Below are 13,495 nucleotides of genomic sequence, written 5' to 3'. Positions count from 1 at the left end.
CCTGGCGCCTGTTTACGTGCTCCTTCAGCATACGTGACCCCAGTGCGCTGTTGACACGCCAGCTCCAAGCGTTCTCTTCAGGCTATGGATGATTGTAACGTTTACACTATCACAGCCCAGCACGCGACCTCGACCACAACGCAGCACTTGCATTTTTGTCGCATAGGAAAGCAAGCATAGCACGTGCCATATGCATATGCCATGTGCCATATGACCATAACCAAATTTTGTGCGCCCCTAATTGGAAACTTCGTTTTTGCACGCCTCCGTTGTTCGTGGTTCCCTTACTTTTCTTCCGCCATTCTTCCAATCGCCTCTTACTAATCTCTACTGCGGACATGTTTACTTTCCCGCTGCTCTCGCTGAACCCAAAAACATCAAGAACGCCAGAGATGCGTAATCAACCGCTGTGCTGCGCTGATGCGAGCGTCATCTGGTGGGGTTGAAAGAAAACCCGTGGAACGCACGGCAAGACCATCACAGTAGCGTCCGGAAGTCGGGACAAGAGGCAAAGAAGGCTTCGCTTTATGAGGTGCGACTTGCTGCGTGCATCGAAAACGCTGTCACCAGCCGTGGCGCCACCAGTTTGGACTGTCAACGGGGATCGGCATGCAAAATGCGTCAGAAACGCGCTTGGAACGCCCTCGTAGGTGGAAGCGTGTCTCCGACAGCTAGTGCCATTCGGCCCAGCCAAGCGACCGAGAACGCTACTACGACTGTCACGTTCGCTCACGCTGCAGTACGCCGGACGGGGGAGGCCGCACATTTTTATGCAAAGCATATTAACGTAGGTTTCGGGCCTTCGCGCGACGCCCGGCGGTGGCCACCATTGACCCTGAAGTGGGGTCACGTGACATGACGTCACGTGATGACGTCACACAGGCTGCAGATGGGGCCTCATATCGCGCCGTCGGTCGCCTCCCGGCGGTGGCCACCATTGACCTTCAAGTGACCTTCAAGTAGGTCACGTGACATGACGTCACGTGATGACGTCACACCGGCTGCAGATGGGGCCTCATATCGCGCCGTCGGTCGCCTCCCGGCGGTGGCCACCATTGACCCTGAAGTGAGATCACATGATGTGACGTCACACCGGCTGCAGATGGGGCCTCATATCGCGCCGTCGGACGTCGCCCGGCGGAGGCCTCCACGCTTCGGTTCGCGCCGTCGCGCGCGAAGCGGCGGCGGCGCCACCATCGCTGCATCACGTGATATGTGACGTCATGCCAGGGATGAAGCGGCGCGCGCCCGCCGTCGCGTCAGTCTCTGTGCCCGCAACCGCGCCAGCGTCTTTGCGCCGGGCGTGTATGCGGTCAAGATGCCTCCAAACGCTAAGGATACGCTAAGGTTAAGCCCAGTGGATGCGAAGCATCCACTGGGCTTAACCTTGATAAGCCTCCAATTTTTTTTTATGCGAAGCATACTAGCCGCACAACCACGCTCTTCCTTGCTGCGCCGCGCGCGGCCGCGTAGCTACCATATGACGTCATAACAGCTGCAAAAGCGGAGGCTCAACTCGTGCGCTCGCTTGCGGCCGCGTAGCTACATAGCCGGGTCTCAGCTCGTGCGCTCGCCTGCACGAGTTGTTTCTTCGTAGCCGAACCAAATATAGCCAAGCAACAGCAGTTCACCAGGCTAAACAGTGGTTCAACAACTAAAATAAAGGCTAGTATGCTTCGCATCCTGGGCTTAACCTTAGCTAAACCACAGCCATTTTTTTTTTATTCAGCGGCCGTGGTTGGAGTTACAAATGTGCTCTTTCATTTCTGCCTTAAATGACGAAGCACTATGATCATTTTATAACGAAGAGGCCGAGCGTATGACGTTACAGACGACGCCTGTCAATAAAGAAACGGCAGGTCCCGCGTGCTGTGGGAATCGATGTAAGCGAAGCTTTCGTGAGACGGCAAGCCAAAACGGCGCACCACGACAAGAAACGCGCAACGCTTCTCCGTGAAGAACGCGATTCACTAAAATTTCCGTGACGAACCTTTCATCAGCCGCGATGACGTGTACAGAGGAAAGCTTTATTCAGGGGTGGTCTTCTCCAGCGGTCACTTCCGGTAATATGCGTACATGATTTTCGCGACATTTAGCGCATCTCTACATCGGGCTTGTCGAAGCAGACGAAAGAAACCGTTTGTGGCACAACGCCAGAAACGCTGTCAGCTAGGACCGCATGCTGGGTTTGTCGCGAGCGACACCGCAACGTGGCGGCCAAGGTGTAAGATGAGGCGGTGAGCAGCCGAGCTAAAGCGGGGATGCGTTGCTGGTTGCCGGACCCCTCGCACGAAGTGCGGAGAGCGGCAACGAGAGCGACGAAATGTCGGCTCCCTGTGGGTTCAGCCGCCCGTGATGCGTTTAGTAGGTGGGGGGTGGCTGGATGGATGGAATAAAATGGAATGGAATGGAAAGGAATGTATGTATGTATGTATGTATGTATGTATGTATGTATGTATGTATGTATGTATGTATGTATGTATGTATGTATGTATGTATGTATGTATGTATGTATGTATGTATGTATGTATGTATGTATGTATGTATGTATGTATGTATGTATGTATGTATGTATGTATGTATGTATGTATGTATGTATGTTCGTATGTTCGTATGTTCGTATGTATGTATGTATGTATGTATGTATGTATGTGTGTATGTGTGTGTGTGTGTGTGTGTGTGTGTGTGTGTGTGTGTGTGTGTGTGTGTGTGTGTGTGTGTGTGTGTGTATATGTGTGTTACGAGCGTCCCCTTTAGAACGGGGTTGCGCCACCAAGCTCTTGCTTTTATACTGCCTAATGTCCTACCTAGATTAAACAATAAAAAAACGAAAAAAAACGATGTACTGCCACAACCAAATTTTATGATCCCCTATTGCGAACTGTGCTTTTGTACGTCTCCGTTATTTGTCGTTTCCCTACTTTTTTCCACCGATCCTCCAATCGCATCTTACTAAGCCCTATTGCGGACATGTTTACTTTTCCACGGCTCTCGCTGAACCCAAGGCCTTCAAGGAGGCCAATGGTGCCCAAATGGACCGCTCGGTAGACGTCTTCACATTCTAATAAAACATGCTCCATATTTTCCCTAGCTTTACCGCAGCAAGCACATTGTCAGGATTGGGGGCTCAATCCCATCGCTCGTGATCCGTTGTCAAGATTGGAGTCCGGCATGAATTCGAAGGTAGCTGGCCCATGCCGTCGTCCAACTTATCCACGCGGAGGACGTTGATGAAGGGAAGGACTGCTTCTCATCGAGAACGAGGAATATGGGTTTATTTACAGTATTTACATGCAGTTCATCACTCTAGCATGACTGCGAGAGAAAGTACGTCAGTCTAACGCGACTGCTTGAGAGAGTGTCTCAGTTTAACATGACTGCTTAATAAAGTGTGTCGAACATCCGCACAACAGCAGTTTTTAAACACTCGGTCCTCCCGCGATACAAGGTGACGCGAACGTTCGTTTAGTCCTCGTAAACTACCCGCCTCTCCGCGGGACGGTTTACACACAGACACATGCACACACACACACACACACACGTGTTCACGGTCCGAAACCGACACCACACGAATTTCGTAGAACTCGGAGCCGGTCCGGGTAGCGCGTCCGGGTAGCACGTTGTCTTGCGTCTTGGTCGGCGCGTGGGAAAGAGCCCACGACGACGTTCCCGCGGCAACTCCCCCGCCCGTAGCAGATCAGGTGCGCGTTGTCGTGTTGCGCACAAAACCTGCTTCGTCGAATTCCTTCAGTCACAACGGCGACAAGGCTGGAGCGTAACGGTGGCGGTTTGAGCACAAAGCCTGCTTCGTCAAACGCATCCTAGCTGAAGCGACGGAGAGTGGAGGACGTGCGTAATGTTCCCGACACAAAGTCGACTTAGTCATGCCGTGGCTAGAGGTTGGCGGAGGCATTCCAAGATGAGATTGCCACCGCTGGCGTAAATGGCTGGCAACCTTGCACTGCAGCTGGCCGTACTTAACAACAGGCTTCTTCTTCCTTTTTATATTTCGCTTTATAGGTGCGTGTTCTAAGGCATCCTGATCTCGCTTCGAAAAGTAATCAACTTCCCTTTGAGTTATCATAAATTGTTTCTTTCCTGATTTTGTTTTTTCCTCTTAAGTAGTCACTCATGGCAGGTTTCTTTTCCATTGCCGCCACCCATGAGATTATTTCAGCCTCTCTGACTTTTCGCTTGACGTTCTTTGTTGCTGTGGTCCCACACTACAGGCCGCATACTTGCTGGTAAGCTTCCTAGTTCTCTTCCTCCACTTTGAATCAATGTATTTTTTCCCGTACAGATACCTCAACACTCTCCCAGCCCATTTACTTTCTTCCATATTCCTCAGTCGTTCATCATACTCAATTTTACTGCGAGCTTCCCTCACTTCAAAACTAGTCCAGCCCATATCCCCCTGCACAGCTACATTTGCAGTCTTCCCGTGAGCGCCCAATGTGAGGCGACCCACTGACCTTTGGTTCCCATCGAGTAGTGATTGTACCCCTGATTTAAAGCAAACAATCGCATTTCCAAGTGTAAGTTCTGGAACCATTACACCTTTCTACATACCTCGGAGCACCTCGTACCTATTGTATCCCCATAGCGCTGTGTGCTTCATTATGGCTGCCATTTCTCTTCCCCTTCACTGTTATTGTTTTTTCTTGTGTTTCCATATATCTATTGCCCCCGTTTATCCATATACCAAGATATTCGTTTACCCGAGGTATTTCCTGACCCTGTATTGCCTCTGTCTGTTCACTGTTTTCATCGAATACCATAACACCTGATTTTCTAACACTAAATTTCAAACCTAAATTGTTGCCTTTTTGTCCACAGATATTAGCCAGACGTTTCAAATCAGTTTGCTTGTAAGCTAGCAACACAATGTCATCCACATAAAATAAACCCGGAAGCTGCTGCTCCACTACTATACCCGCGTGCTTGTATGAGAGATTAAAGCCGATATTAATTCCTTCTAGCGCCGTCTCCGTCCTCACCATGTACATTGTAAACAACAGTGGTGATAAAGGGCACTCCTGCCTCAGTCCCTTGTTAACATGAGCTTTCTCCGCGCTCCTCATCCCTTCCCATTCAATGTAAACGGTATTTTCTTGGTAAATCTCTCTCAAAAGCTGTGGACTATCGTCACCTAAGCCTTCCCCTTCCAGAGTATCCCACAAAATGTTGCGGTCTACCTTGTTATAGGCTCCTGTAATGTATAAAAAGGCCACATATAATGGTCTGTCTTCCACTTTCGATATTTCAATGCACTGATTAAGAACAAATAAGTTATCATCTAAACGCCTACCTATTCTGAAGCCATTCTGAAGTTCTCCCAAAATGCCATTATTCTCTGCCCATGCTTGAAGCTTTAATTTGGTTGCCTGCATTGTTAGCCTGTATATTACCGACCGATATAATGGTCAACCGTCTATACGACTGAATTCTCTCTTTCTTCCCCTTATCTTTATAAATTAAACTCATTCTACTTTGTCGCCAACTGTCTGGTATTGGTCCATCTTTGAAAGTTTCTTTCACGGCTTTCACCAGAGCTTCCTTACTTTTTGGTCCTAGTTCATTAATCAGCCTAACGTGAACCTCGTCTAGCCCTGTGGCTGTCCGCTTAGGAAATTTCTCTTCGGCTTTCTTCCAGTTGAAGTTTGTCAGTACCAGCTCCTTTTCCAGCTGGGTTTCTTCCATGCTCTTTTTTTCTTCAAATACGACCTCGTCATTGCCTTGCAAAGATCCAGCTGTTATTTTTCGGATGTTTTTTTTTTTTGCCGCTTCTCCTTCCAGTCTGTTTTCATCTTCGTCTAGGATATGTTGTTGTATTGTTGTTGACTTCCTGCCAAATAATTTTATTTGGTTCCAAGATATTCTAGGTGCGGCCTTCACTTTCACCTTTTAATTTTGCTTGCACCAGCGTTTGAACCATATACTTTTTCTCCCGCTATATTTCCCATTTACTGGCTACTTCATTCTGCGGCAACTGCGCCTTCTTTGCCTGCCTGTGCTCTCGGGATGCTTTCTGTCGTTCGGCGATCACTTCTCTTATCTCCCTGTTCCATCAGCTTTTCGGTTTCGTTTTTCCTTTCCAAGGAATATGTTGTTTCTCTTTCCGTATTTCTGTCATTATTACACTTAGAAGCTCACTATATTCTCACTCATTATTTGGCCATTCGCCAAGTTCTTCCTCGACTCTAGTGACTATATTTGTTATTTGTTCAGCGTTCAAATTTGGAATGGCCATTTTGAACTCCTTGCTCTCTTTCTCAACTACATATCCCATATTCAAAATGATGCGTTTATGGTCACTCCCTATGCTGCTATACCCTTCCTCATCAACGACCATTTCTCTCAACTTATCATGAATTCCTTCTGTCATCCGACAGTAATCAAGGGTTGATTGCCGGTTTCCCACTTCCCACGTGATCTGCCCTTCACACTTAGGCCCTGTATTCACGCTAAGGAGGTTATGTTGCTCACAAAGGTCTAGTGATGAGCGAAGGGCAACACCATCTGGTGGTGTGGCAGGGAAACTTGCGTCGTGGGACTGAACTTTTCCTCGTTGAAGAAAGCACGCATGCGCTTCCTCCAGTACGATAGCTTCTACTCGCGGAGGCAGTGATGACGACACGTCGCATCACGGAGTAGTTGGCAAAGGAAGCTTCACTTCAAAACCTGGACCAAGAGAAGTCACGCAGGCTCCGCTGAGCGCGGAATCGATAGCTGTTGTCTACAATTTTATGATAAAAAAATTGGTCCGAAACAGCGTGTTCACTTTCTCCAGATGAGTCTGTCATACTTCGATCCCCACCCGTAACCATGTTTCATAACGAGTTCCAGTTCACTACATCAGAGTTTGTTTTTATATGCATATAACATGTGTGCCAAGCAAACCGCGCACAATACAAAGATAAAATGAGTAAGCGACATTTTTTTCTCTGATCTATCAATGTTTCTGAGATTTTAATTGAGTTGAAGCTTTCCGTGGAATGAATAAAGCCCAAAGTAACTATAATGTTGTGTTATTTTCTAGCGACCTCGTTGCTCGTGTAATATCCACTCGTCAAAAGACAGAACAAAGGCATTCATTGTACTAATAAATGTTGTAAAATAGCAGCAGAAGCTGTTTCATTAACAGATAGATGATAACTTAATAAATTCCTAGTCAACTCGACTTACATTTCGTCGAGTGCAAAGGCCAAAAATATGCGGGCATCATAAGTACGAGGGAATTTGTGAGAACACTCTACATGGTGGAAATGGAAGCGAATACTTTAAGCTGTACATTTAGATACTCCAAATGAAAAGAAACGACTCCATTTCTCAGTTTAGAATCACAAAAGTAAGTCTGGGCGAATGCGACGGTGCAATCATTAGTAAATGAAACAACAAAGGATGCCCGTATACGGTTAACCGACATTTTGCTTAGTTATCTTTCTAGGTGAAGCAAGCTTACTTAACTAAACCGACAACAAAATAACTGCCTTCAAGAGAATGCCATTACGCTCTGCGCCGTAACCCTCTCAGAAGCGCCAGGAATGACGCTTAGTGCTAGGAGTTCCACTTCTAGCATCATATTAAGCGAAGTTCTTGATGTTCCCGGAAGCCATTGTAAATTTTTTTCCTTTCACTTAGACATGCCACAAGAACTCAGAGAAATTATACAGACACATGGCTCTTCTCAGGGGCTGTGCAACAGCCTGCGTGGGGTGCGAGCTGGGTGCCCCGGCAGCAAACTTACGCCTGGTGCCGCACTTAAATAGATGGTGCGCTCTCGTTTGTGACGCTTTTTTCAGCCAGCGGGGACACGTTTCCTTGCCGTGCTCCACTGCTGTAATGAATTTACATGACGTTGGACCTGGACCGTTGTTATTTACTCAACCAGCGAGTTCTTTTTCGATTCTTTTCGTTGGAAAGGGCTTTTCGCGTAGCGGAGCTTCCCTCCACAAGCGCGAAGGCGGGCGGGAAAGGGGGATCGGTTACCGTATCACGGTGGTCCGTGAGCTCGGCCAGTAGGAAGAGAAGCGCTACGGCGATGAAGGACGGGAGAGGGACAGTTACATGAGACGCTCCGTAGTTTAACGAGGTCTCATCTCATCTGGCGGCGGCTGCAGAGGACTCTCAGTCCCAGCATGGTGGGAAATAAAGGCCATTGAGGGAGGGAGAGGGGGAGGGGTCGGAGTGTTTTAATTATGTAGGCGTTGTCCCATTAACCGACAATGCGGCAGTAGCTGAGCCCCAACGCGGTGGCCACGCGGCACCTCACACAAGTGTGAGCCTCGGAAGGGAGGGAAAGCACAGGGGTAGGGTCGGGAGAGATGAGGTTCTTGGGGCGATGCAGATGGGATTTAGCTGCTGCTATGAAAATGGGTTGTGAAGAGAGAAAGGAACACTGGGATAGAGAAAAAAGGGAGGCGGTTGGGAAGTTGGGGAAGAGAGGGAATCGGTTTGAATTCCTGAGGGACCCCGGAGCAGAGAGCCGCCGCGGGAGGAGAGGCGAAGGGGAGTCCGGTGGCAATTAATCCGCCCTTTCGGTGTCGGCCCGCTCGCGACACCCACCATGCTACGGCCATGGCGGCGCGCGAGGAATGCTGGCGCCAGCGCTGCAGCTCCACACGAGAAGAAGGCGAGGCGGACGACGTCGTAGTGGCGGACGAGGCGCACGGGCGAGGGCGAGCTTCTTTGGCAGCCGGCACTGTCGCGCCGCTGCCGTAATTAGTGATGCATTATTCATAAGGGCCACCTTCGCGTCACAACTGGCCGTGATGATTTCATCTGAGGGCCCAGAGTCTCATTGTCTCGCTCTCCGCCTAACGACATCTCCTGTGTCAGATGCGATAAGTTCCTCGTATATATACGTTCAGCATTATTTGCCTCTTCGTTAGTTGGTTTGCCATCTAGACTGAGCTAAGTTTGTTACTGGGGTGTAGCTTCCGGTTACTGTCAGCAGTCGCCGGCCTTGTGCTGCGGGTGAGAAGTCTGCGATACGGCCCAGTCAGAGCCGTGTCATTGCCTCATACGTTTAGGTTGCTGACTGCAAAACCGTAAATTTTATACGATACAAAATAGGCGTTGCAATACAACTTACCACCGCAAACCGATCGACATCGGGTGTCGTAGCCTAGAACCGGTATAATGTAGCGATTCCTTTCGCTCAATTCTATGCCTTCTTTTTTTATTATTATTTACCTCTCACGACTGGCCAATTGTTGGGATAATGTACAGGTGGACAGTAGATCGAAGCACCGAGAATGGGCCGAAAGAAACGGAATTGGGATGTAATTAATACAGTTTCACAGTCTAGAATAATTGTCAACAACGCTGAATACTTTATCGCATAATATAAGAGCCAAATCTGTAAGTACAAGGTCATCGGAAGCCTCGTACAGACCTTGGCTGACAGTTGTCTACGCAGTACACGAAAAGATTGTACATTATTAGACATAAAAGAAGTTCAAAAAAGAAAGTACAAAGTGGTCTCGGGAGTTTGACCTAGTGCAAGGTGTGTCGTTACGCATGTGGCGATGTAGTGCATCGCTTGGTTCATTTGAGAAGCAATAACAAGAATAAGGAGTAAAGACAATACAAAACAACGATGAATGATTCGCTCCGACACCATATTTTCCGAATGAGTGAAGAAATTTCAATATCACATGGTCATCAAAGACCCGGTCGAAAACCCATCAAACGCACGCTTGTACGACCGCGACTGCAGCTCCGGATGGGATATCGCAACTCATTGCGTAACAGAGGACAGTGCTCCTGTCTTTCCACCACCTGCAGCGTACAGCAAGAAGCACATCAGGAGGCGAAACACACGTTAACTAGTCACGATCAGCTCTTCTTCACTTCCACTGCTGAGCCTTTTCTAGACCTCTAGCAAGCCAGCTTGTCACTCGTTGACTGTTGCTGCTAGATGCCTAACAGACTGAATGAGTCTGGAACTTCCCTTTCTTGTATATTGTCTTGGTGCTCGTATATGCATAGTAATATGAAGAAAAGAAAGACAAAGGCCAACTGGTTTTTATGCTGCTGTAGCGAGTTTCGGTAATCAATGTCAGCACACGTTCATGTCGCCTATACGGACGTACGCCGGCCACGGTAACCACCCCTCCCCCCCTACCCTCTTGCAAACGCATGCGGGGAATGCATACAGAGGCTAGAGGTAAACAGCTTCGCTGTAAAAAAAGAAAGAGGTAAAAGGACGCATGCTTGCATGAGCTGTCCAGTAAGTTATTATTATTATTATTATTATTATTATTATTATTATTATTATTATTATTATTATTATTATTATTATTATTATTATTATTATTATTATTATTATTATTATTATTATTATTATTTGTTTTGAACACATATCTACAATTAACAGGAAAGGGAAAGCGAGGAGCAGGCTGGCAACTGCCACTGGAAGGGGCACAACGCCTGCCTACTCTTCAGAAGGGAGGTTAACGCAGTGGCTTCGGTATCATGCAGCGGCGGAAAGCAGCACTGAACATGATTATTAGTTAGCATTGATGAAAGTCACTCTGCCGTTCGTTACTGAAGAGCGATGGAAAAGGTCTTGTTCGGTCAGATTACGATTCATATCTGTATTGGTATCTTTCTTTCCCCTAATGTCACTGCTCATATTCTTGCGTTTTATAAAATTTTAGTAGATCACATATATTAACGTATCCCTAACGTTGTAAAACGTTGTATCATAACGTTGTATGCGGTTTCCACAGCCATAACCTTGTTCCAGCCCGCCAGAACCTATACATTATATAAGCACGTGCCCTGTACGCGTATTTACATATCATAAACCTTGCAGCCTCTCTGTCTAGAAATCGCATTTTCTGGATAACTTGGGCAACAGAGGATCAAGGGACCTGACCTTAATGACATTACACAAAGTTAGGATCCTACACTGAACCTGCAGATTTCATCGAACTTCTCCCACCGTGATGCAACTTTACTGTGCCGCCTCTGGTTAGGGGTGGCTTTTTCGAAAGCCTACTGATTCTTTGTTGGAATGTCCGACACATTGATTTGTGACTCTTGCAAATGTGAAGACACCATTGTGCACGTGTTTTGTTTTTGTAATCTCTTTGAGATCGAACGCGACGTTCTTCGGATTGTGTTAAACCGATTAGATAGCAGACCATTTTCAGGAACTAAGATTCTTGAACCATGCCCCCACGCGTCGCAGGCTTACAAAGCGACGCGGGCACTGCTACCTTTCATGAAATTGTCTGGCCTCAGTGACCGATTATAGGCGTGAAGTTACGATTAACGGAACGTATTCGCATTGATAGTACCATCTTCCCTCTCTCTCCTTTCTTTTTCCCTTAAACCCCTTCCCCTGTGTAGGGCAGCAAACCGGACGTGCATCTGGTTGACTTCACCTATCTTTCCTTCCTTCTTTACCTCCTCCTCTTCCTCCTACAACATTAGGGATATGTTAATATATGTGATCTAGTAAAATTTTATGAAGCACAAGAATATAAATATGAGAGAGAGAGAGAGAGAGCAACTTTATTGTTTGTCCAGAATGGGGGCAAGGGAAGGAGAGGAGGTTGGAGATCCTCTTCTGTCTTCCCCATTTAGGCAGCAGCCAGGAATCCTTGGGCTCCGGCGGCGCTTCAGGATGAGTCGTACTTGCACTTCCGAATCGGAACTGAGCAGCGCGGTCTCTCACTGTTCCACAGACCTGATTTCTAAAGAAGAGTGATTTTTCTGTTGGACGTGACTACGTTTGCGGGGGCACGACCAAACCATGTGCTGAAGGTCTGCCCTGCCTTTGCAGGTTTTGCATTCAGCTGTATACAGTCCTGGGTAACAGCGGCTGTAGGCTACATGGTTAGAGAAGGTGTTGGTCTGGAGCAAACGCCATGTCACCGATTTCCACTTAGTTAAAATTCTGTGTGCTGCAGGATACTTGGCCCTCACATGTTTATAATGATCAAGGATTTCCTGATAGGACACCAGCCTGTGCCGCGCCAACCGGTGAAACGAGTGAGCGACAACAGTTGAAAGGTCGGCGTCGACTCGGTTGGTTAGACCTCCAGCCGCTTCGTTAGCGTTCTCCTTCCCCGGGAGGCCGGAGGGGACCGGCGCCCGGGCCGGCGCCCGGTTTTCGTGGCAACCTGACTCGGTTGCCACAAAAACCGGTCAGCATGATTTTGAGTGCTTCGGACGACACACGCCGCGTTGTGAAATTTAGGATGGCCGACTTGGAGTCGCTCCCTATGAATTTGTATTTGGAGTATGCCGTCATTACCAGGGCAATAGCCGCCTCCCCCCCCCCCCCCCAACTTCCGGCGACGTCGTGAGGATCGTGCCGGACGCGATTGAATTGCCCTGTCGATTTACCATTGCTATGGCCATGGCGTCGCGATCGTCATAATCAGCGGCGTCCACGTAGACCACGTCCTCAGAGCTCTCGAATATTTTCTGCACTGTATGTGCTCTTGCCAGTTTCCGTTCCGCGTTATATACCGTGTGCGTGTTCTTGGGTAGTGGCGGAACATAGATGTTTTTCCTGATCTCCGCTGGGATGGCCAATTTGGCTCCGGATCGGAATTCGTTATTAATGTACACGGATTGTAAAATGTGCCGCCCTGTCCGGCTCTTGGATAGCCTTTCCAGTTGAGCGATCCTCTAAGCTTCGATCAGCTCGTCTAGTGTATTCTGTAGCCGAAGTGCTTCGAACCGTTCATGCGAGGCTGTCACGGGAATGCCTGGTGCCCCTTGGAAGGCCTTCCTGATCATGGCGTCTCTTTTGTTCTTTTCGTCCCTCCTGAGATTCAGGAACAGGCGACGTAGACCACGCGACTCAGGACGAATGTATGAACTAGACTAATAAAGTGGTCCTCTTTCATTTTTCTTTTTTTTTTTAAGTGGCCCGCTTACACCCCTATAGGCGACGGGAATGTGTGCGACGACCCCGGAGATAATGCAATACCGGGCATGCGTTCCCTGGGGGGGGGGGGGGGAGGAGGAGGAGGAGGATAGCCCGGCTGGCTTACATACCTGTCACGGCGCGTGGACACGAATGCGTGGGCCGATCCCGTAGATAGTGTGATACCGGGCCGACACGCGGCAGAGGGGAAGCAAGCTTCAATTACTCTGCCAGCTTTCAAAAATAACTTTATCTTGGGTCGAAATAGAACTACATACACTCGGCGTTGTATGAGAAACACTATATCATCATCATCATCATCATCATCATCATCAGTTATTGACTCTTAAAGGCCCCTGTTGGGGTATTACATAAGGGGGGAGCATACATATGAAAAATAAACGTTGAAACAGTCATGACTGAAGAAAAAAAACAATAACAATAACATTCAGAAGCGTAAAGGAGGTGTAATGAAATGACAGTCAAACACGAAAAGTAATAACCAAAGCACTCAAAAAAGTGCGATGCAGTAAAAATAAGTCAAATAAGTTAAGCATCAATACTCAGAAAGTTCGTTAGTATGTTCCGAACCTTAGTAGGGTT

The 13,495-nt window shown here is 47.9% G+C and overlaps 1 pseudogene; it reads right to left on the bottom strand.

The window, feature by feature from the left end:
* Positions 1 to 13,044: 13,044 nt before the first annotated feature.
* On the bottom strand, positions 13,045 to 13,160 carry LOC142583795 (U2 spliceosomal RNA; annotated as a pseudogene).
* Positions 13,161 to 13,495: the final 335 nt, after the last annotated feature.

Source organism: Dermacentor variabilis, chromosome 5, assembly GCF_050947875.1.
Source record: "Dermacentor variabilis isolate Ectoservices chromosome 5, ASM5094787v1, whole genome shotgun sequence".
Classification (NCBI taxonomy): Eukaryota; Metazoa; Arthropoda; class Arachnida; order Ixodida; family Ixodidae; genus Dermacentor; species Dermacentor variabilis.
The sequence above is the reverse complement of the archived record's forward strand: the minus strand, read 5'-3'. Positions and strand labels throughout refer to the sequence as shown.